Raw genomic sequence first — 23,924 nt, forward strand, 5'->3', positions numbered from 1 at the left:
GAATACCAGCTGTGGACTGTGAGAAATGCACTTCCTGTCTTCAGGGCGGGGACACTGACCTCGAGGTTTGCTCACTTATGGTGCCTATTAGGCCCCTGGAAGCATCTGAGTCTGTGACTCACATACTCCCCAATACTGGTGATTCAAGGAAAGGGCTAACTTCCATATTCTTTGGAAACTTTTTTCTCATGATTTCTAATATAAATCACAACATGCTATAAGCAGAATATATTTGTAAACTTAAGAAAAAGAATTGAAAATAGTTAAGCAGTAGCAGTTATAGAAATAAGCAAATAAAAATAAATGTAACCACTCAGTATGCTTAAGTTAGCATACTGAGATAAACCCAAATCCTGATTTATCTTTAGTGAAACTGGTACATTCATAAACTGGTACAATTATATACTGTAGTATAATTTGAAATATTCCTTTGTTGAACAATTAGGCATCACAAGAAAAATCATTAATTAATTTATTCATTCATTCTTCAAAAAATGACAAGTGTTTTTAAACAATTATACTATGCCAGGCACTGTTCTAGGTGTAGGGGGCACAAAAACAATTAGAAAATGATTGTCAGTCATTTCTAATTATAGCAGACAAGGAGAATGAGGTACCTTATAATGAAAAACAAGTAAATACAAAATTCTCTGGGGAATAGAAGAAGGTTGTGCAACAGAGATGAGACTTGGGGCTGGGTCATGTATTATCCATTTATGTATACTTTCTTTCAGCAAGTATTTAATGAATACCTTTTGTATGTCACAAGCTATCATAGGCACTGGAGATTCAGCAGGAAGCACAACAGACAAAAATCTGTGCTCTCATGAAGAGCTTACATTCTAGTGAGTGAGACAGACAAGAAACAAGATAAATAAACGAGATGTGTAGTAGGTTGATAATAAAGGTTAAGTAGAAGAAGTAAAGAGGGATGGAGAAGTATGAGGAGAGACTACATTTAGGCAGAGTACTTGGGAGAGCCTCATGGATTGGCAAAACATCTGAAGGAGGTGAGGGAATGAACCACACAGGAACCTCTGAACAGACCATTCCGGGCAAAATGACTGTGAGTGTCAGGGCTCTGATGGGGAGCATGTCTGTGAGGAAGATGAGCAAACCTATATGGCTGGAGTGAAGTGAATGAGGAGGGAGGAAGATATGAAGGCTGGAGGCAACGGGCAGCCAGGTTATTTAGGTCACTGTAAACACTTTGCTTTCCCTTTGAATGTGATGTCTGGCCATTGGAGAGTTTGACAACAAGAGTGACAGGTCATGTTTATTTATTGATTAGTTCACTCTACTCTACGGCAGTAAAAGAGGACTGGAAACAAAGAGACCAGTTAGGAGGATGAGTGATTTAGGAGCTGACAATGGTATTGATAAAGGCAGAGCTGTGGAGGAGATAAACAGTCAAAGTCAAGATATATTTTAAGGCAATGTTGACAACAGTTTCCAATGGACAATGAATCATGGGTTCTTAAGAACCCATCAGTATAATGATGTGTTAGGAGAACTCATAGGACCCAATATACACTTTACTTGCAACTATGATTTATTATAGCAAAAATATGCAAAACAAAATCAGCAAAAGGAAAAGGTACATGAGGAGAAGCCCAGAGGAAATAAGACACAAGCCCCCAGGACTCTCCGCCCCATGGAGTCACTTAATTCCTCCAGCACTGAATTGTGACAACACATGTGAAATATTGTCTACAAGAAAGCCCATTAGAGACTCAGTACTCAAGGTTTATGAGGGCTGACCATACAAACACCCTCTGCCTAACATGTACAAAAATTCCAGACCCCCAGAAGGAAGCAGGTAGGTGAGGTAGGTGCTCAGCATGAACATTTTGCACAAACAGTTTCAGCACTATGAGCCACTCTTATCAGTAAGGGAATGATGGAAATCCTCCAGAAGTTTAAGATCCTGACACCAGCCAAGGGCTAACCATACAAGCAGACCTTCTAAGGATGGCAGTCTCAGCCCTACTATGCTAAACTCTTTTTCTTTTACAGATGGAACATGAGAAATGAGATAAATAAGTGTTCAGGAATAGAAATAGATGCTAATGGACTCTATTGTGAAGAACCAGAAGAACAGAAATACATGGTATCTCATCCTTTACTTATGTATTAGTCTGTTCTCACAGTGCTGTGAAGAACTACCTGAGACTGGCTAATTTACTAAGTCAAGAGGTTTTGATTCCTCGTTCTACAGGCTGTTCAGGAAGCATGGCTGGGGAAGCGTCAGAAACTTAAGAATCACAGCAGAAGGTGGAGGGGAAGCAGCACATCTTACAGGGCTGGCGTAGGGGCCATGTAAGATGTACTGCTTCCCCTCCACCTTCTGCTGTGATTCTAAGTTCCTGATGCTTCCGCAGCCATGCTTCCTGAACAGCCTGTGGAACCATGAATTAAAGTGAAAGGTGCTACACACTTTTAAACAACCAGATCTCATGAGAACTCACTATCATGTGAATGGCACGGAGAAATCAGCTTCCATGATCCAAATCTGCCTCCACGATCCAATCACCTCCCACCAGGCCCCTCCTCCAACACTGGGGATTACAATTCCACATGAGATTTCGGTGGAGACACAAATTCACACCACATCCATTTAAACGTGTACAATAAAATGCACTGGAGGTATGATGGTGATTTCAACAGACACAGTCCCCCTCCTTGTGGAGCTTATTTGCAATTTAATAGAAGAGCCAGATACTAAGAAAATTATCTCCGTATCTGTCCTTAAGTTACTAACACAGGAGTAGTCAGCCCAGGTGGAGCAAACAGTATCATGAGGAAAGAACCTGACATGGTGAGTAACACGGCCCCATCTCACTCCTGAAGAAAGATCAGTGTTATCGACTGTATTAAGTGAAAAGGATAATGATGAACAGGAGGTTAGACTGGGATGGGCATTTTTCACACTTTCTGAGGCCTCAGTTCTGCCAACTACTGATTAACTATTTATCGACATCACTGACAAGGACCGGCCCTACTTTATTTATTTATCCAATAAATATGTATTGAGATTTACTAATGCTGACCATGTGCTAGGAAATGGGGACACCGTTTCTGATGCCGTGGTGTTTGCAGTTCATGGGAAGAGAGAAAGTCATTTGGTCTTGATGATTTCCTTTGTGTCTTCTCATAGTTTGCCTATCCTTTTTATTCCTACTGCCAGCAATGAAATCTCTCTCAATTCTGGATCACCATGAGATCCTCTTCCTCAGTGACCTCAGTCTCTCCCAATTTTTCCTCTAGTCTAAAACCAAATTATTCTTCTTAGCATCTGATTCCAAGATGATTTCTAACATAAAATTTTAAAATATTTTTCTACTTCTCACTTGCCAAGATAATAAATTTCTACACACACACACACACACACACACACACACACCATACACCTCTCAAAATGAGCTTGCTCATTTCTATCACCATCTCTTCTGATCATATTCTTCCCAACAAGAAAACCTCTCTTGAATCCATTCTTAATTCTTCTGTGGGACATATTAGGTGCTACCTTCTCCACATGTGATTAATTATCTGGTCTACCTTACAATGTTCTCTCCTTTCTACAGATAATATCTGCAGAACGTAAGCATATCTTTCTACTTGCTCTTTTCCTTATCTGAAAATGGGATTTTGTGGGGTTTTTTACTCTAACTGCAATGTCTGAAATTATCCTGTGCCAAGGAAGGCCCCTAAGACACAATTATTTAGTTAATTTATTGGCTTTTCTAGCTAAATTTCCAGCCTGGATTCTTGTCTTACACATATGTATTCATTACCTATTACTGTATAACAAACTGCACCAAGATCTACTAACTTCAAACAACAATAAACATTTATTATCTCTCATATCCTCTGGGAGTCAGGAATTTGGAAACAGCTTCGTTAGATGTTTCTGGCTCAGGGTCTCGTGAGAACGCAATCAAAATATCAGTGGGGCTGTGGTCATTTGAAGGCTGGCAGTGGCTGGAGGATCTGCTTTTGGGGTATTGTCAGCCATATGGCTGGGAAGTTGGAGCTTGTTGACAGAAGATCTTAATTCCTCTTCTCGTGAACTTTCCATAGACTACTTGAGTACTCATTACATGGCACCTGGCTTCCTCCAGAGCAAGTGATGCAAAAAAGTGTAAGACAGAAGGATCAGTGGGTTTGCAGCCTCACCTTGCAGAAAGTCACATACCATCACTGTTACAATATCCATTTGTCACATGGTCAACAATATTCACTATGGGGAAAGACTACACAAAGGCATGGATATGAAGAGACAGGAGGTACTGGGGGCCCATCTGGGAGGCTTGCACTACATCTGATTACGTACTTTTTGCTGCCTAGGTTTTAATTTCTGTGCGAAAGTGTTTTACTTTAAACAAATCTATCATGAAAGAAGTGAAAAGATTAGCAAAATGAATAACATCATGAAGCTTTTACATAAAGACTTAGCATTTTTCAAAAAGAATGTCTTTACATAGCAAGCTGACTTTAACCCCTCATCATCACACAAATATTCTCCTTTTTTTTTCCCCTCCACGGATCCTCATAGATTTCCACTCCTCTCCCACCATTTCCCTTAAATCCTGGCTTTCCATCCCAGAAGTACAGCTTTCTTATGTGTAGGCAGAGCAAGTAGCCTCTGAAGAGTAATGTTCATGAAACTTAAGAACTTCTTCTCCCATCAAAATATGTTCTCCACCTGCTCATTAATGCCTAACATTTTGAAATTTACAGATACTATTTTTTTCTTAATGTGTAGGGTTTATTTTTGGTCTGAGGTTAAAATACCAATTTTCTGCTAAAAGGAACATATTACTATTTTAACAGCTGTCTGCTCATTAGTATGGTTTTTTTTTTCCTGCATATCTCCTGAAACTAAGTTTTCTGAAGAGAGAAGTAAAAAACACTGGAGAGAGACAATTTCCCAAACGACAAAGTCAGCATAGAGAAAGGAGAAATTCATGGAATTGGAGAATGCACTTCCTCATAATTTTGCTCAGGACCAACTCTTTTCTGAGATTTTACCAGGGGTAGAAAATCAAGGTCCTCTTACTTGATTATTGTATCAACCAAGCTTGCTATAGTAAATCATATTTCCTTTGTTTATCAACTGCCAAAGCCCATAAAAATGAAGACAATCCCTTAAGGAAAATGAAGAAAGAAATGACTAGCGAACATAAGCCACAAAGATGACAATGAAGAACTGGGACTGCACTACTTACAGAGTGGCTGGCTTGTTAAAGCATGAGCTAGATCTTGTTTATTTTAATGATAACTTTGGTCTGTAAGCCCATAGCCATGTTATTTATTCATAACCTAGCAGGGGTCTTGGATTCATAATTTGCAAGCACAAAAATGAGAAGCAATTTGCACATGCCAGGTGTCTGGACAAATGCTCTCCATTATCTGCATAACCAGATGCTCAGTGATTTGAATCAAGTTGAGCAGAATGCATACTTACTGTTCATTCACAAGCTGGCATCGCACTCCTATGGTGACCCTGCGTTTTGGAAAGAATGTTCTAAAACCATTGTCAAAAACAACAAACTTTTCTTGATGATGTGCCGCTGACTGTAATGATTTTTTGCACTGTCCAGTAGAATTTAACAGCCTCAGACTTTTCTTATGCTGGTTAAAATATGCCTCCAGGAAAACAGATTTAGAATATAGACACTAAAGCCAGGTTTACCCACTGCATCAAAGGAGTATTTTTCTGTTTTATTTGAACTGACTGCCAAGGGAAAAGAAAACTAGCATTTGTTAGTACACATACTGTGAACCAGGAATCATGCTAGGAGCTTGAGGCACATTACTTCACTTAAGCAACTGATTGCATCATAAAATATCTAATTCAAGCGTTTCTATTAACCCAATTAGACTGTGCTTCGCCCATGTTTTTATTTGGCAGAAGAGGCTGTTGTAACCGCAAAAAAAAAAAAAAAAAAAAGGAAAGAAAGAAAGAAACGCAGCCCCCTATAATTGCATGTGTTCACAGCCTTACCTTGTTTATAGTATCTTTGTGTCTTCATGCTCAGGCACAATAAAAGGTATCTACAGTGCCTCTTTCCATGTGCAGTGCAAGGGATTCTGATGGTTTGTGAACTGACATGAGGCACAGCAAGGCTGAAGGGCAAAATCAGAAGCTGGGGGCAGCCAAGAGTGTGCGAACAGCCCTATAGATGTCATTCATGCAACTATGGTGAGCACTGAGAGTAGAGTCCACTTCCAGGCACAGCTAGAGAATACAATTTTCAGAATCAGGGTGGTCATATGAGTATTAGTATGTTCAAGCAGGACAAAAAGACATAAGAAAAATTTGGCAAGACTATTCAGACCAGAACCCAGCCCATAGAAATCTGAGCCAGACAGGAGGAGTAGCTGTACATAGCTAGGAGTCAGATATCTGCTGGGCTGGAAGAAAAGGGGACAAAGTGTAAACCAGGAGGGCAGAAAAGCACCAGGAACCTGAAACACACAAGTGATGTCATAGAACAGTCTAAATCACCTGGATAACACAAATGAGCTTATATGCCCATTCACGAGCAGATCCACCAGTCATGCTCTGGAACGGATTACATGAGCTCCTCATGTAAGGTCTACAAGGCCTGGAAATGGAACTTGAAAATGAAGCTCTGGATGTCTGTATCGGTAGAAGAAACTTTAAAGAGGAACATTTTGAATAGTAAACACCATTTACTAGCACAGATTTCTCCAGCTGATGAACAGTGCTATGCTGCATCTGCATTCTAGGTATGCCAATGTATTTATCCCCTCTTTGGGCACATCTGGTAAACAGTGCTTAGACCTGTGTAAGATCACAGTTTTACGTTAGTATAAACATATACAACTCCACACCAGCACTTCTCTAACTTTAATGTGCAGGCAAATCATCTTGGCTCTTGGTAAAATCCAAATTCTGATTTGACATGTCTGAGTGGACCTGAGAATCCTCATTTCCAACAAACTCTCAGGTGAAGCATATGCTGCAAGTCTTGGAAATCACACTTTAAGGAGCGAGGCCCTAAATTAAAGATAAGAGCCTTATTTTTGTTTTCTACAAATAATTGACATACATAAAAATTCAGTAACAGGTCATACACAACTAGCATCTGAAAAAACATAGATGGTTATTTGCTTGGTGATTTATATGTTTGGATAATTGTTTACATTAAACAAAATCTGATGCAAACAGCCTTAGTCAGGGTTCTCCAGAGAAACAAAACCAATAGAATATGAATATATATACAGACAGAATGGGTTCACACAGCTATGAAGACTAAGAAGTTGAGAAGTGCCATGACCTGCTGTCTGTAAGCTGAAGACCCAGGAAAGCTGATAGTGCAGTTCCAGCCCAAGTCTAAAGACCTGAGAACAAGAATGACCAATGGTATAAGCCCCAGTCTGAGGCCAGGAAAATTTTAAGCTTCTCAATCTGTCATGCAGAGAGTGAATCCTTCCTTCCTCTGCCTTTTGTTCTATTCAGGCCTTGGATAAATTGGATGATATCCACTCACATTGGGGAGGGCCACCTGCTTTACAGAGTTTACCAATTCAAATGCTAATTTATCCAGAAATAATGTTTAAACATATATCTGGACATTCTATGACCTAGCCAAATTGAAACTTAAAATTAACCATCATACAAGTAAATATATATATATATGTATATATATATATTGTGTAATTAAAGTAAATTAAATATATATATGTATATATGTGTATGTATGTGTGTATATATATAGATTTAATTTACTTTGGTTGTTTCTACAGGATAGCAAAATCTGTGACCTTGGGCAAATTGCTTAACCTCTCTCAGTCTCAGAGAGTAAATAAAATAGAAATAATTCTAGGATTTCAAAGGGATGGCATAAAGAAAAAATGTGTTATTATTTTGAAAGCATTTAAAATAGTGCATGAAATATGGTCATTACTGTTTTCATGTTAGTTAAATTAAAATATATGAATAAATTTATGAAAAGTTAAATTCTTAGAATTTATATAAATCTACCATTTAAATAGCATAGTATAGTATTATGCATTACATTTGATTCTTAAAACCTTCTAAAGAACTTTTCATCTTCATTTATCATATTAGAAATTGAGAATAAAAAGACACAAAAAGCAGTTCTTGAGATGGACATACATTATTCAAAATCTTCAGAAGAAAATATATAGAGAACTAGACTAAACTTGGTATAGCTGCAATGTTTTACATTGGACTCACATTTAAGGTGAAATAACTCAGTGTATTAGTCTATCCTTACACTACTATAAAGAAATGTCCAAGACTGTGTAATTTATAAAGGAAAGTGGTTTAATTGACTCATGGATTTGCATGGCTAGGGAGGCCTCAGAAAACTTACAATCATGGCGGAAGGCAAAGGGGAAGCAAGAGAGTGAAATGCCAGTGCAGGAAAAACTACCATTTATAAAACCATCAGATCTTGCAAGAATTTACTCACTATCATAGACCAGCATGGGGGAAACTGCCTCCATAATCCAGTCACTTTCTACTAGGTTTCTCCATAAACACCCAGGAATTACAATTCAAGTTAAGATTTGGGTGGGGACACAAAGACTAACCATATCACTCAGACTCTGATTAATGTACTGATGTCTGGCTTTGACTAATATACTAGTGTTTGACTAAACTGACTGTGTTGCGAGGTCTATAGGAACATGCCACATCTCCCTGGACAGAACTGAGGTTTCTCCTATAGTGAATGGATAATGCTATTGTTAATACTCCCAGAAAGAAATGAAACCTGGAGCATAAATTGAAGACTATGAAGATAGGACTTAAAATAAGACGAGGGAAAAAAAACCCATCTCCCTTTTCTGTGGCTGAGAATCAGTTATGCTTGGACTCTAATGTCTGGAGAGGCCTGGAACTCTTGCCAGTCCTTTCAGGTGAACTGCTGCTGAGAAGTGAAGACAGAGCATAGTGAACGCAGGGAGCCAGCCCAGAAGGGGACACCAGGGCCTCTTGAGTGGTTATGAGTTTTTCTTGGTGTTGAACTTTTCATCTGTTATTCATATTCACTATTTATTGATGTGTTAATAAATACATAAACACAGTTTGAATAAAATATATGAATAAATATATGAATATATGAATAAAATATATGAATAAATCTCTGTCTTATAAGAGAACTTATGAACTGGGCTATGCGAGGATGAAGCTAGGGAGAATATCAGGACTAGAAGCTGAGTTTCCTCGTCTCAAACTTACTACTATTTCCAGTGTATCACAAAACAATCATATCTTTAGGTTAATCCTTGTCACTGTCTTTACGAAAACTTCCTAAATGTTAATGACTCCCCCATTTTTAAATCCCGATCTTTAGCATAGCCTGGAAATCCTGAAGGCTATCAGATCATTGTTTTGTTTTGTTTTTATGCTTCTTTGTTTTTATGCAAGTCACAGTCAAAGTTGACTAAATGCTCTTGATAAAAAGAAAAACAATTTTTTATACAGCAAAAATCCACTTTCAATAAACAAATAGAGCATTGCTAAACAACTTTGGTGAAATTACATAGGCATCTCAAAGAATATGCAAGAATAATTTTCAGTGTTACAGAAAGAACACTGGATTAAGCCAAATGACTTTGGGCTGATCACTGTGAAACTTTGAAATATTGATCCACTCTGAGCTCTCAAGCTCTTCGTGTCTTAAATGGGGATGATAATCCTTGGTTTGCTTACTGCAGAGTTGCCACCAATGCATGGCACACCTTTGTGAGAATAAGAAGATCTCCCTTCTGCAAAAATCCAGCCTAGTGTAGGCATACCCATTAACACTAAGTGTGTGGATTGGGTATGAGTCCCACATGTTCCTCAACCAGGTGCTCATGTGCAGAAGGTCAACTTATATACATCCATGTTCACTGGCCATGGTCTGTCTCACAGGATGGTTTGTTGTGAGGCTGAAATAAGACACTCTGCAAAATTTAAAATGCAAGACAAACCTAAGGGAAGGTACAGACATAAACATCATCAAATTTCAGCTTTGAAATGAGAATTTTGGAAAGACCCCATGGCATGTGAATTTCTAAGAAATTTTAAATCAAGATACAGAAATCAAAAGTGCACATACAAAATATATGATATAGGTTTGTAGTTCTTATCAAGTGTGAAAGGCCAGAGGCACCTGAAATTTATTAGAAAAAGACATATTCAGGGCCCTTTCTCTGGAGGTTTCTGAAACAGGCTGTCTGAGATGACTGCAACATTCTTGTTTTACAAAGTTCCTCAAATTTTCTTCGATATACACTCTTGTTTGAGCATTGTTAACTTAGAGTAGTCAAGCCTAGCTGCCAATTTAGTTATTTTTAAACCATACTCACCTCTCTCTCTTTTTTTCTTGTGCCTGAATCATCCAGAGAGGCATCAAATGAAAAAAATAAAAAAGCATATTACATAAAGAATAAAAATAAACTAAAAAAGAAGTTATTTTCTCTGCTTAAAAATCAGCTAGGATATTGCTCAATAAATTGATGGTTCATAAAATATTTATTAGAATGCACATTTCTGCGTACATCACACATGGCACCTCTGCACAGAGGCATCTCTGTGCAGTCCCATTCACTGAGTCACAAGGGAAAAATCCTAATTCTATTCCCTATGTGGTATGAGCCCACTGAAATGCAATGAAAATACTAGACCAGCCTGTCTGTCATCATTCTGATATCCAGTGAGCCCATTATGAATCACGTTAAAGTAAGCAACTGGTAACCATTCTGCTTCTATGTAAAGCCAATATTATCACTCACATGTAAGTAATAACTTAACCAATATGTATACAGTAAACAGAAACATTATACAGTAAATCCTTCTTGAAAATACACCTTTCACTTTTAACTTAGATATTAAAACAATTAGTTATATTCTTCTCTCCCTTCTGTGGTTTTGCGTTTCAGGAGTTGGATGAATAGATGATATGTAGCACCTTTCTTAAGATATTATTAATACCACTGGTAGGGGAAGCTATAAGATTTTGAACAAAATTAAAAGGAACCATTTCAATCTACAAAGAATAAGCCAGTGGATTTCTCCACAGTGACATGTTGAAGTACTAAATGTAGAATATGAGCACTCTGCTTTTATCAATGTCTATAATTGCATTTAATTATCTCAGAAAAGCAAAAAGTGGAAGAGATAATGGACAAATGGAAGGGACTCTGGGTTTTGGATGGACATTATTAGTGCCTCCACACTCATTAAACAGGCATTGTCATTTACTTCAGGCTGTGGCCATGCTAATTAATGAAGAAACCAATTTGGAATTCAATATCTAATTTATTCTAAAATAGCCTAGAAAAAAAGTTATCTATGTGTGGTTGATTAGATGTGACAATGGAACCTTTTTATATAATAGAGTCATAAAGTAACAATTGATAGACAACAATAAAATTAGAAAAATGAATTTCTGGTTACCATGACAAGAAAGCTTATACTACCTACTCCAACAGCAAGACTTAAGTAACAAACAGAGATAGGTAATGGAGCCCAGGCAGAAGTACATATCAAAAGCTAAGAAGTCAAATGCTAACGGAATAACATAGGAAGAGCTCAGTGAGTAATGAGGAAATTCTCTTCAAGTAGAGCTTAGTCTGCTAAAATACAAGACAGTTCACAAATATCTAAACTCTGCCATGTGGCAGTGGCACTAAGTTGTCATTCCTATGTCAGTAGGCAATTGCAGCTAACAATTTTGCAGAGTGCTTATCAAACAGAGGAAAAAACAAGTTTTAGGACCCCATTCATCTTGTAAATGAATGCTAAGTAGCAGGTGTGAGTGTATAGTTAAAGCTATGAAAAGAAAGGCTAGCGAAAATGTTCTATTTTAAACTGAATTATGAGAAATGAAAATATCATCTCTTAATGCAATGAAGAGATGGGACTACCTAGTAGGAATATACAATGCACAGGTAAATGGGGCAGTATGAACTGCCTTTCACTGAGCATACCAAACTGAGTATATATTGAATTTATAAAAGTAGTACCGCCATGGTGGCTACACCTGTAATCCCAGCACTTTGGGAGGCCAAGGCAGATGGATTGTCTGAAGTCAGGAGTTCAAGACCAGCCTGACCAAAATGGTGAAACTCCATCTCTACTTAAAAAAATGTACAAAAATTATCTAGGTGTGGTAGCTGTGCACCTGTAGTCCCAGCTGTTCTGGAGGCTGAGGCATGAGAATCACCTGAATTCAGGAGATGGAGGTCACAGTGAGCCAAGAGATAGCACCACTGCATTCAGCCTGGGCAACAGAGGAAGACTACATCTAAAAAAGAAAGAAAGAAAAGAAAAAAGAAAAATAAAAAAAGAAATGAAAAGAAAAAAAGTATTAATTTTAAGTGAAAGAAAAATTTCACAAACATCATTAATTTAAGGCACACCTTAATTTCAGAGATAGTAAGATGTAAAAAAACGTATCTTAGAAGCAATGAAATGTGATATGTTTGTGTAGATGTATAAAAATGTAACCAACTTTGTAGTTTGGATTCATTCATTTATTTAATGATGTTTTCAGAACCTGTAATGTGCCAGGTACCTCTGCAAAATGTTAGTGTTATGTTACCCGTCAAGAGATTTTGTTGTTTTTATGATCCTGGGAGAAGATCACATGGAGTAACCCTACTGACAACTGTGAACAAGATTCTCTGGTTAAGAATGGACATATTTTGACAGTAACTCAGTGAAGGGTGGTCCTTACTGGTGTGTCATGATATACCTGCATGCAGTAATAATAATTCATTTTTAAAGTACAAGTGTTATATTTAAACCTAAGGATCATAGGTGTTTATCATGTATCTCGAATTTATAATACATTGTGAATTAAAAGTTTACCATAAATTAGTATGTTTTCTATAAAATAATATAACTTTGGGGTAGGGATAAAGCCAGACGATAAATTCTGTTTAATTAACAACTGCTGAAATATCATATGCTAGTTTTATTTCAGACCACAACAGGCCTCCTGACAAGGGGCAGTTTCTTGTCCTTCACACCCCAAACTGTCGTATTCCCTTTATATCCTACTCCTTCTGGTGATGGGAAAAGCAAAAACACCTCCTAGTTTCCCATGAAGATCGTGGAGAAGCTCTAGGGATCTAGATGCTTGCCAGAATAACAGCAGTGTGTCTGATACAGATAAATCTGACGGTGTCAGATAAAGCAGACGTATGGATGTCCCAAAGGAGCAGCCATTCCCAAGTTCAGAACGCTCCTAAGTTGGGTGCTTACATTTTCAGTAAGAGACAATACAAATTAAACTGGGCCATGGGCCTGATGCTATGCTCAGCTCCATTCCAGGTTTAAACACTCTTTGCCTGATTGAAGAAAGGTAAAATGAATATAATTCTTCCCTGAGCTTGTGAAATGAACATGTACCCTTTCACTAAATACCTTAAATGTGGAGTAAGGAGGAAGCAGAGGAGATGTTTCCTAGCAAAAGGACTTCAGGAAAGTTCCTTAACCTTTTGGAGCCTCAGTATCCTGACTTCTAAGAATGAGGCTCAAATATAGCCCTGTGCATGCAAAATACAGATGTCAGTTATGAGCATAAGAAAAAACTCAAAATGTTATTAGTTATCTTCATTTTTTAAAGTTGTACAATATAGTAAAATGTTACTTATATAATCTAGATGGTGTGTTTATGGGTGTTCACCTTGCTGCATGCTTGAAAATTTTCATATTAGAACGTTGGAATAGAAAGAGGATACACCTATGGTGATCTTCTGGATGGGGCAGATCTCTTCCTCAGAGTCTCTTCAGTATCAAAAACTCTGAAAGGTCTAATGTTTGACTCATTTTGTAAGCTAACAAATTAGGTTGCCACAGTTGCATGGAAGATGTAAGAAGACATAAGATTCCTGATTCAAAGACAAAGAAATTTATCACTCACAACTACAACAGTAGCCACGGTACCAGCATGTGCAGCAGTTTCCCAAGCCCCAATTATCACAGGGTAACACAGAGTAGGCTGTGTTACAGGAGAAGCAGCCCAAGTTCAGAAAACCCAAATCTCTTATAAGAAAACTAAACCTGCCTGACGCTTGTCCCAGAGGGAGACATTATCTTTATTTAAAAAAAAACAACAAAAAAAAACAAAACAGTAACTAAACCTGTACGTTGCCCCTGATGGAGACTCTAAGCGCTATCTTCCAAGGCTGTTTGCTAAACAACACTTTTGAAACATAGTGTGGAACAAAAAGAGCCAGTGCCTCTGCTTGCAAGACCTGCAGAAGTAAATTGTCCCTGAACACATAATAATTTTAAAAGAATTTTGAAAACTATCCAACAGCAAAAATCAATCTGAGAAAAAAAATGGACAAATGATCTGAATAGACATTTCTCAAAAGACATACAAATGGCCAAAAATACATGAAAACATACTCAACATCACTAATTGCCAGAGAAATGCAAATCAAAACCACAATGAAGTATCATCTCACCCCAGTTAAGATGGATATTATCAAAAAGACAAAAAATAACTAATGCTGAGGATGTAGAGAAAATGAAACTCTTATACACGGTTGATGAGAATGTATATTAATATAATTACTATGAAGAACAGTATGGAGGTTCCTCACAAAATGACAAATAGAACTACTGTATGACCCAGCAATCCCACTGTCAGGCATATCCAACAAAAAGGGAATCATATACTGAAGAGATATATGTACCACCATGTTTTTTGCAGCACTATTCACAAGAACCAACATACGAAATCAACCTAGGCATTTAATAACAAATGAATGGATAGAGTTGGCCAAGATGGGTGACTAGAAGCAGCTAGTGTGTGCCACTTACAGAGAGAAATGGAAGTGGCACATAAATACAGCACCTTCAACTGAACATCCAGGTACATGAATTGGGACTCATCAAGGAAACAACCCATAGAGAACTCAGAAAAGCAAGGTAGGATGACCACCCAACTGGAAGCAACAGAAAGTCATGTGAGCCTCCCCCACCCAGGGAAGTAGTGAGTGAGTGAGTCACCCCAGGAACCCACAGTTCTCCCACTGATCTCTGCAACCCTCAGGTTGGAAGATCCCCTTGTGACCCCACTCCACCAGGGCCTTCATTCTGACAAGCAGAGCTGCGTGCATTTTGGCAGAAGAGCCACTCAGGCACATGTGGAGCCCCAGGAGCCTTAGACACCCAGGTTTCCTGGCAAAAGCAGCTGCAGTTCTGTCAAAGTGGGAGGTAAGACCCCCATACATACCCCTAGGTATAGGACTGAATCCAGGACACTGTAGTGATGGGCTGCAGGCCCTACTTCCACAGTACCCTGAACGATAATATCCACTGGCCTGGGAATCCAGCCAGCCAATGGTAGCAGCATTACACCTCTCTGAGATGGAGATCCCAGGGGAAGGGACAGGCCACCAGCTTTGTTGTTTCACAGCCTTAGCCATTGTTGCCTTTGGGTTCTAGAGAGTCTGAGGCAACCAAGGAATGGAGCAGTACCCTAGCACAGCTCAGTGGCTCTGTGGATAGGCAGTAAGACAGCTTATTTATGTGGAACCCAGATGTCATTTTTCTTCACTTGGTGGAATCTCCTGCCTGGGGTCTCCAGTCACCCCCACCAGTGCTTTCCCTCCCACACTTTTTTTTTTTTTCAAATCATCCTGAGATGGAGTTCCCAAAGGGAGGAGTGGGCTGCCATCTTTGCTGTCTTGGCCTATCTTGCCTTTGGGCTTTGGAGAGTCTGAGGCAACTGGGATCCAGAGCAGACCACCAGCACAGCACAGCTTCTTCTCTATGACAAAGCAGCCAGACTGCATTTTCACGCTGGTCCCCAATCCCATTTTTCTTCACTGGGGAGGAACTCCTGACTAGGGTCTCCAGCCACCTCCAGCAAGTGTGGTCAGGCTGGCCACAGGCCTATATCTCCCTAGAACAGAGCTCCCAGAGAGAGGAGCAGGCCATCATCTTTGCTGTTTCACAGCCTTCACTGTTGATGCCTTCAGGAACTGAAAAATCCAAGGTGACTCAAGCTGAAGCAGCCACCTAGACCAGTCTATGTTTTATGTGGGTTCTTGATCTTGTATCTCCTCACTGGTCACATCCTCCAGGCCTGGGTCTCCAGCCACCCCACAATGGGCTATAAAGCCAGTTGCATCTTTGAAATTCCAGGGACGGAGTTCCCAGTGAAAGGGGAAGGTCGCCATCTAAGCTGTCTCACAGTCCTTACCTTTGCTTCTCCAGGCTCTAGAAAGTCTGCGGGGACAAGGGGCTGGTCCAGACCCCCAGCACAAAGCAACCACCTCATGGGAAACCACCATGCAGGTCCTGGCCCTCACTTCTTCTCGCTGGGCATAGCCACTCTGGGACTCCAGCACAATACTCTGCCCTGACCCGATCACCACAATCAGAGGCAGCACAGCATTTCTCCAAGAAGAAAATCCCAGTGTCAACCCACAACCCCTGTGCCACTATATTTCCAGGGGTACCACCCTAACAGCCCTTAGGCTGCATAAGGGAGAAAGGGCTTAGTCATTATGCTGGCACCACCAACACACCATAACCCCCATAAGGAGAGGAGTTCATCCCCTCTTCCCTGGGAACCCACAACTCCCATTCTTCATCAGGTAGGGCTCCTGACTCATGACCACAGAATAGTTGCCACACCACAGCTGAGCATACTCATTGGTAACCCCCAGAGGCTTTCGACATCCCTTCTGCCACTGCCACAGCAGCAGATCTATCTCTGCTGCCCTCCGTCTGGGGAAGAAACAAAGAGCCCAAGGGCTACACTCATGCTTACAGCATGCCACAGTCACCACACAAAGAAAAGACTCTCCTCCCAGTGAGCCTTCAGCACTCTGCTCCCCAGCAAGCAGATCCCAAGCTCATGCCAGCAGTGCAGCTGCCCCATTCCACCTCTGAGAAATCCAGACCTGCTGTTTTCTAGTGTTTACCTCACAGCTGAATGCTCCTGGTAATGGCAAGTCTGCATTTCTCAGAGGTGGAGCTTCCAGCGACAACTGAAGGCCTCTCTGCCACTGCCTCTTCAGTAGTACTAGCCCTGCTACCCTCAGACTAACAAAGGAGCAAGGACCCTAAGTGTCTTATCCTCACCTCCATCAAGTTGCAATTGACCAAAAGAAAGGATGCCAGTCCATCTCCCACAGGTCCCACCCAACCCCCTGGTGATCACCAGGCAGGAAACCCCTGACTTGGTCCCACAGCACAGATCCCCCAATCCTGAGCTGATTGCACAGAGCAACTGCTGACCTGTATCTCTCCAGGGTGGAGTCCTCAGGAGACAAGTAAAAGACCCCCAGCCACAACCACTCTTAAGGTCCCTTCCTCTGTTGCCTCAAAGTTAGGGAGGAAACCTATAACTTGAGATTACCCAAGAGCTGTGATGGGCAGCTTGGGAGTGCCAGACTGCTATCTATAGCCAGGCAGTAGTCAGGTGGAAGAGAAGCCCATGCTTTCAGAGCATGGCTGCAACTGTGAGGAAATATAAGGGAGCCACTTGACTGAGCAAGAGTCTACCTACAGACCACTACACCTAAGCACCACCTACTGAATCATACCCCAAAGCTTCAAAACCAAAATACCTCACTAACATACTCCCCTGTGGAACCAAAGACATTAAGTCACCTGCAAATAAAGACCCTGCACAAAGCCTCAGCCCTGTGAAAACATCTAGAAAAGATATCTATTGCCTGGACTCAATCTACACTGCAGTTAAAGGAACATTCACATGAACAGAAATGAGAAAGAACCAATGCAAGAACTCCAGCAACTCAAATGGCCACAGTGTCTTATGTCCTCCAGACAACTGCATTAGTTCTCTAACACCAGGGCTTAATCAGGCTGAGTTGGCTGAAATGACAGAAATAGAATTCAGAATATGGATAGAAATAAAGATTATCAAGATTAAGGAGAACATCAAAATCCATTCTAAGGAAACTAAGAGTCACAATAAAAGGATACAGGAGCTGACAGATGAAATAGGCAGGATAAAAAGGAACATAATAAAAAAGAACCAGACCCACCTAACAAGAGCGGAAAAGTACACTACAAGAAATTAACAGAGCAATCACAATATTAACAGCAAACCAAGCTGAGGAAAGACTCTCAAAACTTGCAGATTGGCTCTCTGAAGTAAGACATTCAGACAAAAATAAAGAAAAGGAATAAAAAGAAATTAATAAAACCACCAAGAAATCTGGGATTATGTAAAGAGGCCAAATCTATGAATCATTGGCATTCTTGAAAGGGACTAGGAGAAAGCAAACCATGCAGAAAAAATGTTTCAGGATATCATCCATGAGAACTTCCTCAACCTCACTAGAGAGGCCAACAGTCAAATTCAGGAAATATAGAGAACCCTTGAAAGATTCTACACAAGAAGATCATCCCCAAGACACATAATCATCATATTTTCCAAGGTCAAAATGAAAGAAACAATGTTAAAGGCAGCTAAAGAGAAAGGGAAGTTCACCTGTGAAGGGAATCCCACCAGGCTAACAGTGGACCACTCAGCAGAAACCCTACAAGCCTGAAGATATTGGGAACCTATATTCAATATTATTCCTCTTCTTTGAGATAGAGTCACATTCTGTCATCAGGCTGGAGTGCAGTGGTGCATTCTTGGCTCACTGCAACCTTCTCCTCCTGGACTCAAGCTACCCTCCCACCTCAGCCTCTTGAGTGGCTGGGCCTGCAGACACACACCATCATAGTCGACTAGTTTTTGCATTTTTGTAGAGATGGGCTTTCACCATGTTGACCAGGCTGGTCTCAAACTCCTGAGCTCAAGTGATCTATGCCTTGGCCTCCCAAAGTACTGAGATTACAGGCATGCACTACCATACCCCGCTTCAACTTTCTTTAAAAAAAAAATCACTTCAACTTAGAATTTCATATCCAGCCAAACTAAGCTTCCTCAATGCAGGAGAAATAAGATCCTTTTTAGATAACCAAACGCTGAGGGAGTTCATTACCACCAAACCCACCTTACAAGAGATCTTGAAAGGATAACTAAATATAGAAAGGAAAGTTCACTATCAGCTAATAGAAAATCACACTTAAATACACAGACCAGTGACTATAAAACAACTATACAAACAAGCCAGCATAATAACTAGATAACAACACAATGACAAGATCAAATCCATGCATATCAATATTAACTTTGAATGTAAATGGGCTAACTGCCCCCATTTAAAAGGCACAGTATGGCAAGCTGGATAAAAAAGCAAGATTCAATGGTATGCTGTTTTTAAGGGACTCATCTCATAAATAATAACAATCTTAGACTCAAAATAAAGAGATGGAGGAAAATCTACCAGGCAAAAAATAAGAGAAAAGCAGGAGTTGAAACTTTAATTTCAGGCAAAACAAACTTTAAACAAAGAAGGATGAGAAAAGCCAAAGGGCATTGGCATTATATAGTAATAAAGGGTTCAATTCAACAAGAAGACCCAACTGCATCTGTAAGGAACTTAAATTTACAAGAAAAAAAACTTCATTAAAAAGTGGGCAAAGGACATGAACAGACACTTCAAAAGAAGACATAAATGCAGCCAACAAGCATATGAAAAAAAAGCTCAATATCACTGATTACTAGAGAAATGAAAATTGAAACCACAATAAGATACCATCTCACATTTGTCAGAATGGCCATTATTAAAAATGTCAAAAGATAATATGTTGGTGAGGTTGTGGAGAAAAGGGAACACTTGTATACTGTTAGTGGGAGTGTAAATTATTTCAACCACTGTGGAAAGAACGTTACAGAACTAATCACAGGACTGCCATTTGAGTCAGAAAGCCCATTGCTGGGTATATATCCAAAGAAATAAAAATCATTTTACCATAAAGACATTCAGTTCATTACCACCAAACCCACCTTACAAGAGATCTTGAAAGGAACAATGTTCATTGGAGCACTACTCACAATGCCCATCAATGATGTATTGGGTAAAGAAAATGTGGTACATACACATCATGGGATATGCAGCCATAACAAAGAACAAGATCATGTATTTTATGGCAACATGGATGGAGCTGGAGGCTATTATCCTTAGCCAACTAATTCAGGAACAGGAAGCAAATACCACATAGTCTCTCTTATAAGTGGGAATTAAATGATGAGAACTCTTGGACACAGCAAGGGAAACAACAGACACTGGGACCTACTTGAAACTGGAGTCTGGCAAGAGAGAGGGTCAGGAAAAATAACCACTGGGTACTAGGCTTAGTATCTGAGTGATGAAATAATCTGTACAACAAACCTCTATGAGACAAATTTATTTACATTACAAATGTGCACATATACCCCTGAACCGAAAATAAAAGTTTTTTAAAAAGAAAATATGATACATATACACAACAGAATTCCATTCTGCTATAAAAAAAGAATAAAATCATGTCATTCATGGCAACATGGCTGGAACTGGAAGACACTAAGTGAAATAAGCCAGGCACAGAAAGGTATTATCACATGTTCTCACTCATGTAAAAGCTAAAAAAATTTAGGCCAGGCATGCTGGTTCACATCTGTAATCCCAGCACTTTGGAAGCCTGAGGCAGGTGGATTGCTAGAGCCCAGCAATTTGAGACCAGCCTGGGTAACACAGTAAGACCCTATCTCTGCAAAATATATAAAAGTTTAGCTGGAAATGGTGTCATGTGCCTGTAGTCCCAGCTACTCAGGAGGCTAAGATGGAAGGATCGCTTGAGCCCAGGTGGCAGAGGTTGCAGTAAGCCAAGATCACGCCACTGCACTCTGGCCTGAGATACAAAGCAAGACCCTGTCTCAAATAATAATAATAATAAATAATAATAAAGTTAATTGATAGAAGTAAAAAGTAGAACAAAGGATACTAGAAGCTTAGAAGAGTAGAGAGAAGGAAGAGCTAGGGAGTGATTTGTTAAAAGATACAAAACTACAGCTAGACAGGAGACATAGCTTCTAGCATTGTATAGCACTAGAGAATGACTATAGTTAACAGTAATAAGCTATATAATTTCAAATGGCTAGAAGGAGGATATTGAATGTTTCCAACACAAAGCAATGATAAATGCTTGAGACAATGAATATGCTAATTACCCTGATCTGATCAGTATACATTATGCATCCCACAACATCACTCTGTGCCCATAAATATGTACAACAATTATGCCTAAATTAAAAATATTTTTAAGCTATCATTTAAGTGGTACAATAATAGCTAACATTTAAATAGTAAATGCAGACATTGCACCAAATACTTAACATTGATTATAACATAACATTTAATTGACACAAAAAAGTCCTATAAGGTGGCTTCTTTTCCTCTCATTTTACAAATGAAGAAAATGAAGCCATCAGTGGAGTAGGTCATAAAACTAGAAGCTACAAGCGATTATGAGTAACAGAACTGAAATTTGAACACAGATCCTATGCTTTTGATGACCATATTTACTACCACTTTTTAATTATATGTTTTTATTCATGTACATACCTCACTACTTTGCAATTAACTGTTCATATGTCTGTCTTTTCAGCTAGATTATATTCTTCAAACCTGAGGGGGGTTTTTGTTTTGGTTTTTGTTTCCACAGCCTAGTAGTAACTGGCTAGTAGATACCTGATACTAAAACAATGTTGGTCAGAATTTTAAAAATATTAGCCTTCAGTAAATCACTCCCAGAATAAGAGAATGTTACTTCCTGTAGTTTTGGTGCTCTATTCTTAGAATAGAATCAATTTCCAGCTAAATATTCGTGATATATTACAAAAGAAGCTAAACATCTTTTTCTCATTTTTTTGATAAACTGAAGATTGAGCATTTATGACATATTTATATTGGCCTTTCCTGACAATTCTTTTGTCTGACTTATTCAGGAAACCTCTCAAGCTAAATTTCTGAAGTATTTAATATGTCAATTTAGTAAAGTTTTAATTATCAGTCAGAATATTAGTGCAGCAAGAATCTTGAAGATCATCTAGTCCACTGCTAGAAAAAAGATATTAACAAAGGAATCATCTCTTCAGATAAACTGTGCTAAGAAAGTTCACTATTCACAGAATAAAAAAATGGAGGCTCAGTTAAAGCAGATATAGAAATGTAGAGCACCCCCTAAGGATTTTTTTCACTCTACACTTCTTTTAGTGGCCTTTCAGGGGTCCTAGGAAGCCTTACGTTTTCTGAGGGACACAGATTAAAATTAGCTGACCTAGTCCATTCTTCTCATTTTTGAGTTGACCTACTTAAGACCTATGACAGTTCATCCAGTATTTTTACAAGCAAATAAATCTTACCTAAGAATTCAGACTTTCACACTCTCAGTCCAGTGCTCACTCCACTCATTGCCCCAGAAGTATAATAACATGGCAATTTCCATTTTATTCCAAATGAGATTATTATAAATGGAGATTACTAAACCTATTATAAATGCCAACATGATAGCATCATGCTGGGAACAACCTGGTGGTAGCTCAAACTTCAGAGGAAATTTGTCAAGAAGCCTACATCGAATTTTCCTTCTCCATTAATATGAATGCCATAATGTCTAAAAATCAGCACCTTCAGAGACAGGTGTTTCCTTTTTTAGTACAGAAAGTGGGCTGGTTCACCTTTTCCTTCCCTAAGGTGACTGGAATTTTGGTGCCTTCATAGCAAAATTATGAGATTTGTTTTGATAATACTTAGAACGTTAACTCTTGAGGGGAAATTCCTAACTAATGCAGAACTTCAAAGTAAAGATTTTCATCAGATATAATCTAAACAAGAAAACAGTGCCTGCCAGCAGTCCCTGCCCAGGCTCTTTCCTCTTAAGGGATCTTATTTAAGCCTGAAACAGCATTGATCTGTCTGAAAGGGGCAAACCCTTGATCTAACATTATCCCAGAGGTGATGTACAAACGGCTTATTTTCATTCAAATTTCCATCCCACCCAACTGCCTTTTTCCTCCCCAAATCATGACAAAGTTACAAGAGTTCTAAAAACACCCTTAAGACGAGGAAAAGCTGAGATTTGCTCTACCATGGGGTAGGAACCACCTCTAGGGCACCAACAGTGACATACATGACAGATGTAATAGTCACAGCCACACACACCCATGGACAGGTCCTAATTCCACTTGAATATTCATAGTTGCAAGTATTCCTCTCAAGAAAACTGTCAGAATATAATGAATGGACCTAGTAATATTAGCAGGAAAATCTCAAAACTTCTCTATTTTTTACTTTTTTTTTTTCAAAATTAGTTTTGAAAAATAATAAATCACAAGCCACAGCGCTACATGGTTATTAGTTGAATTATCTGTGACATTACCACACAACTGACTCTACCCTGGTGTTATGGAGAACTGCTTTTCTGGGGACCCTTGTGATGACAGAGACTGAAAACTAAGCAGTGACTCAGTGAATATTAAAAACTGCTTTAAATGGGGTGTGTGTGTGTGTGTGTGTTATATATATATTTACTGCTTCAGATGGTATATATATGTATATATATACCATATACTTTTATACTTTTTATAAGTATAAAAAGCACTTTTATACTTTTTATCAGAGCATAAAATGTACTGTGTATATATATATAGTATATATATGCACGTACACACACACACACACACACACACACGAGTATATTTTATCCATATATAAAACAAAACTCTTGCCCCACTAGAGTGAGTACTCAATACTATCCAAACCTATCATGTACATTACTTATTTTATATGAAATTTTCTCAGATAAACAAAAATTTTATCACTGTACCCTGTGAATGGAGAAGAATAAATCAAGTTTCAGCAGTGCCTGAAATAACACTCACACCCTACAATAAATACATATGCCCTGAACTCCGTAGGTTTGAATAAATCCCATCAGCGTGACCCCCCATAAGAACGGGCACATTACTTGGCCTCCATCTATATCTGTAGAGTTAAGTTGAAAA

At 39.0% G+C, this 23,924-nt stretch overlaps 1 long non-coding RNA gene across 1 annotated transcript in view; it reads right to left on the reverse strand.

Moving 5' to 3' along the window:
* The window catches only part of LOC144581600 (uncharacterized), a 36,592-nt gene extending 14,238 nt beyond the window's left edge, over positions 1-22,354 (reverse strand). Inside the window, exons 1-2 of the long non-coding RNA XR_013532636.1 lie at positions 22,284-22,354; positions 10,354-10,376 (exon numbers count right to left, since the gene is read on the reverse strand). This is a non-coding gene — a long non-coding RNA (uncharacterized LOC144581600). The remainder of the gene's footprint in view (positions 1-10,353; positions 10,377-22,283) is intronic.
* Between the last annotated feature and the right edge of the window lie 1,570 nt (positions 22,355-23,924).

This window comes from Callithrix jacchus, chromosome 2 (genome assembly GCF_049354715.1).
Source record: "Callithrix jacchus isolate 240 chromosome 2, calJac240_pri, whole genome shotgun sequence".
NCBI classification, from domain to species: domain Eukaryota; kingdom Metazoa; phylum Chordata; class Mammalia; order Primates; family Cebidae; genus Callithrix; species Callithrix jacchus.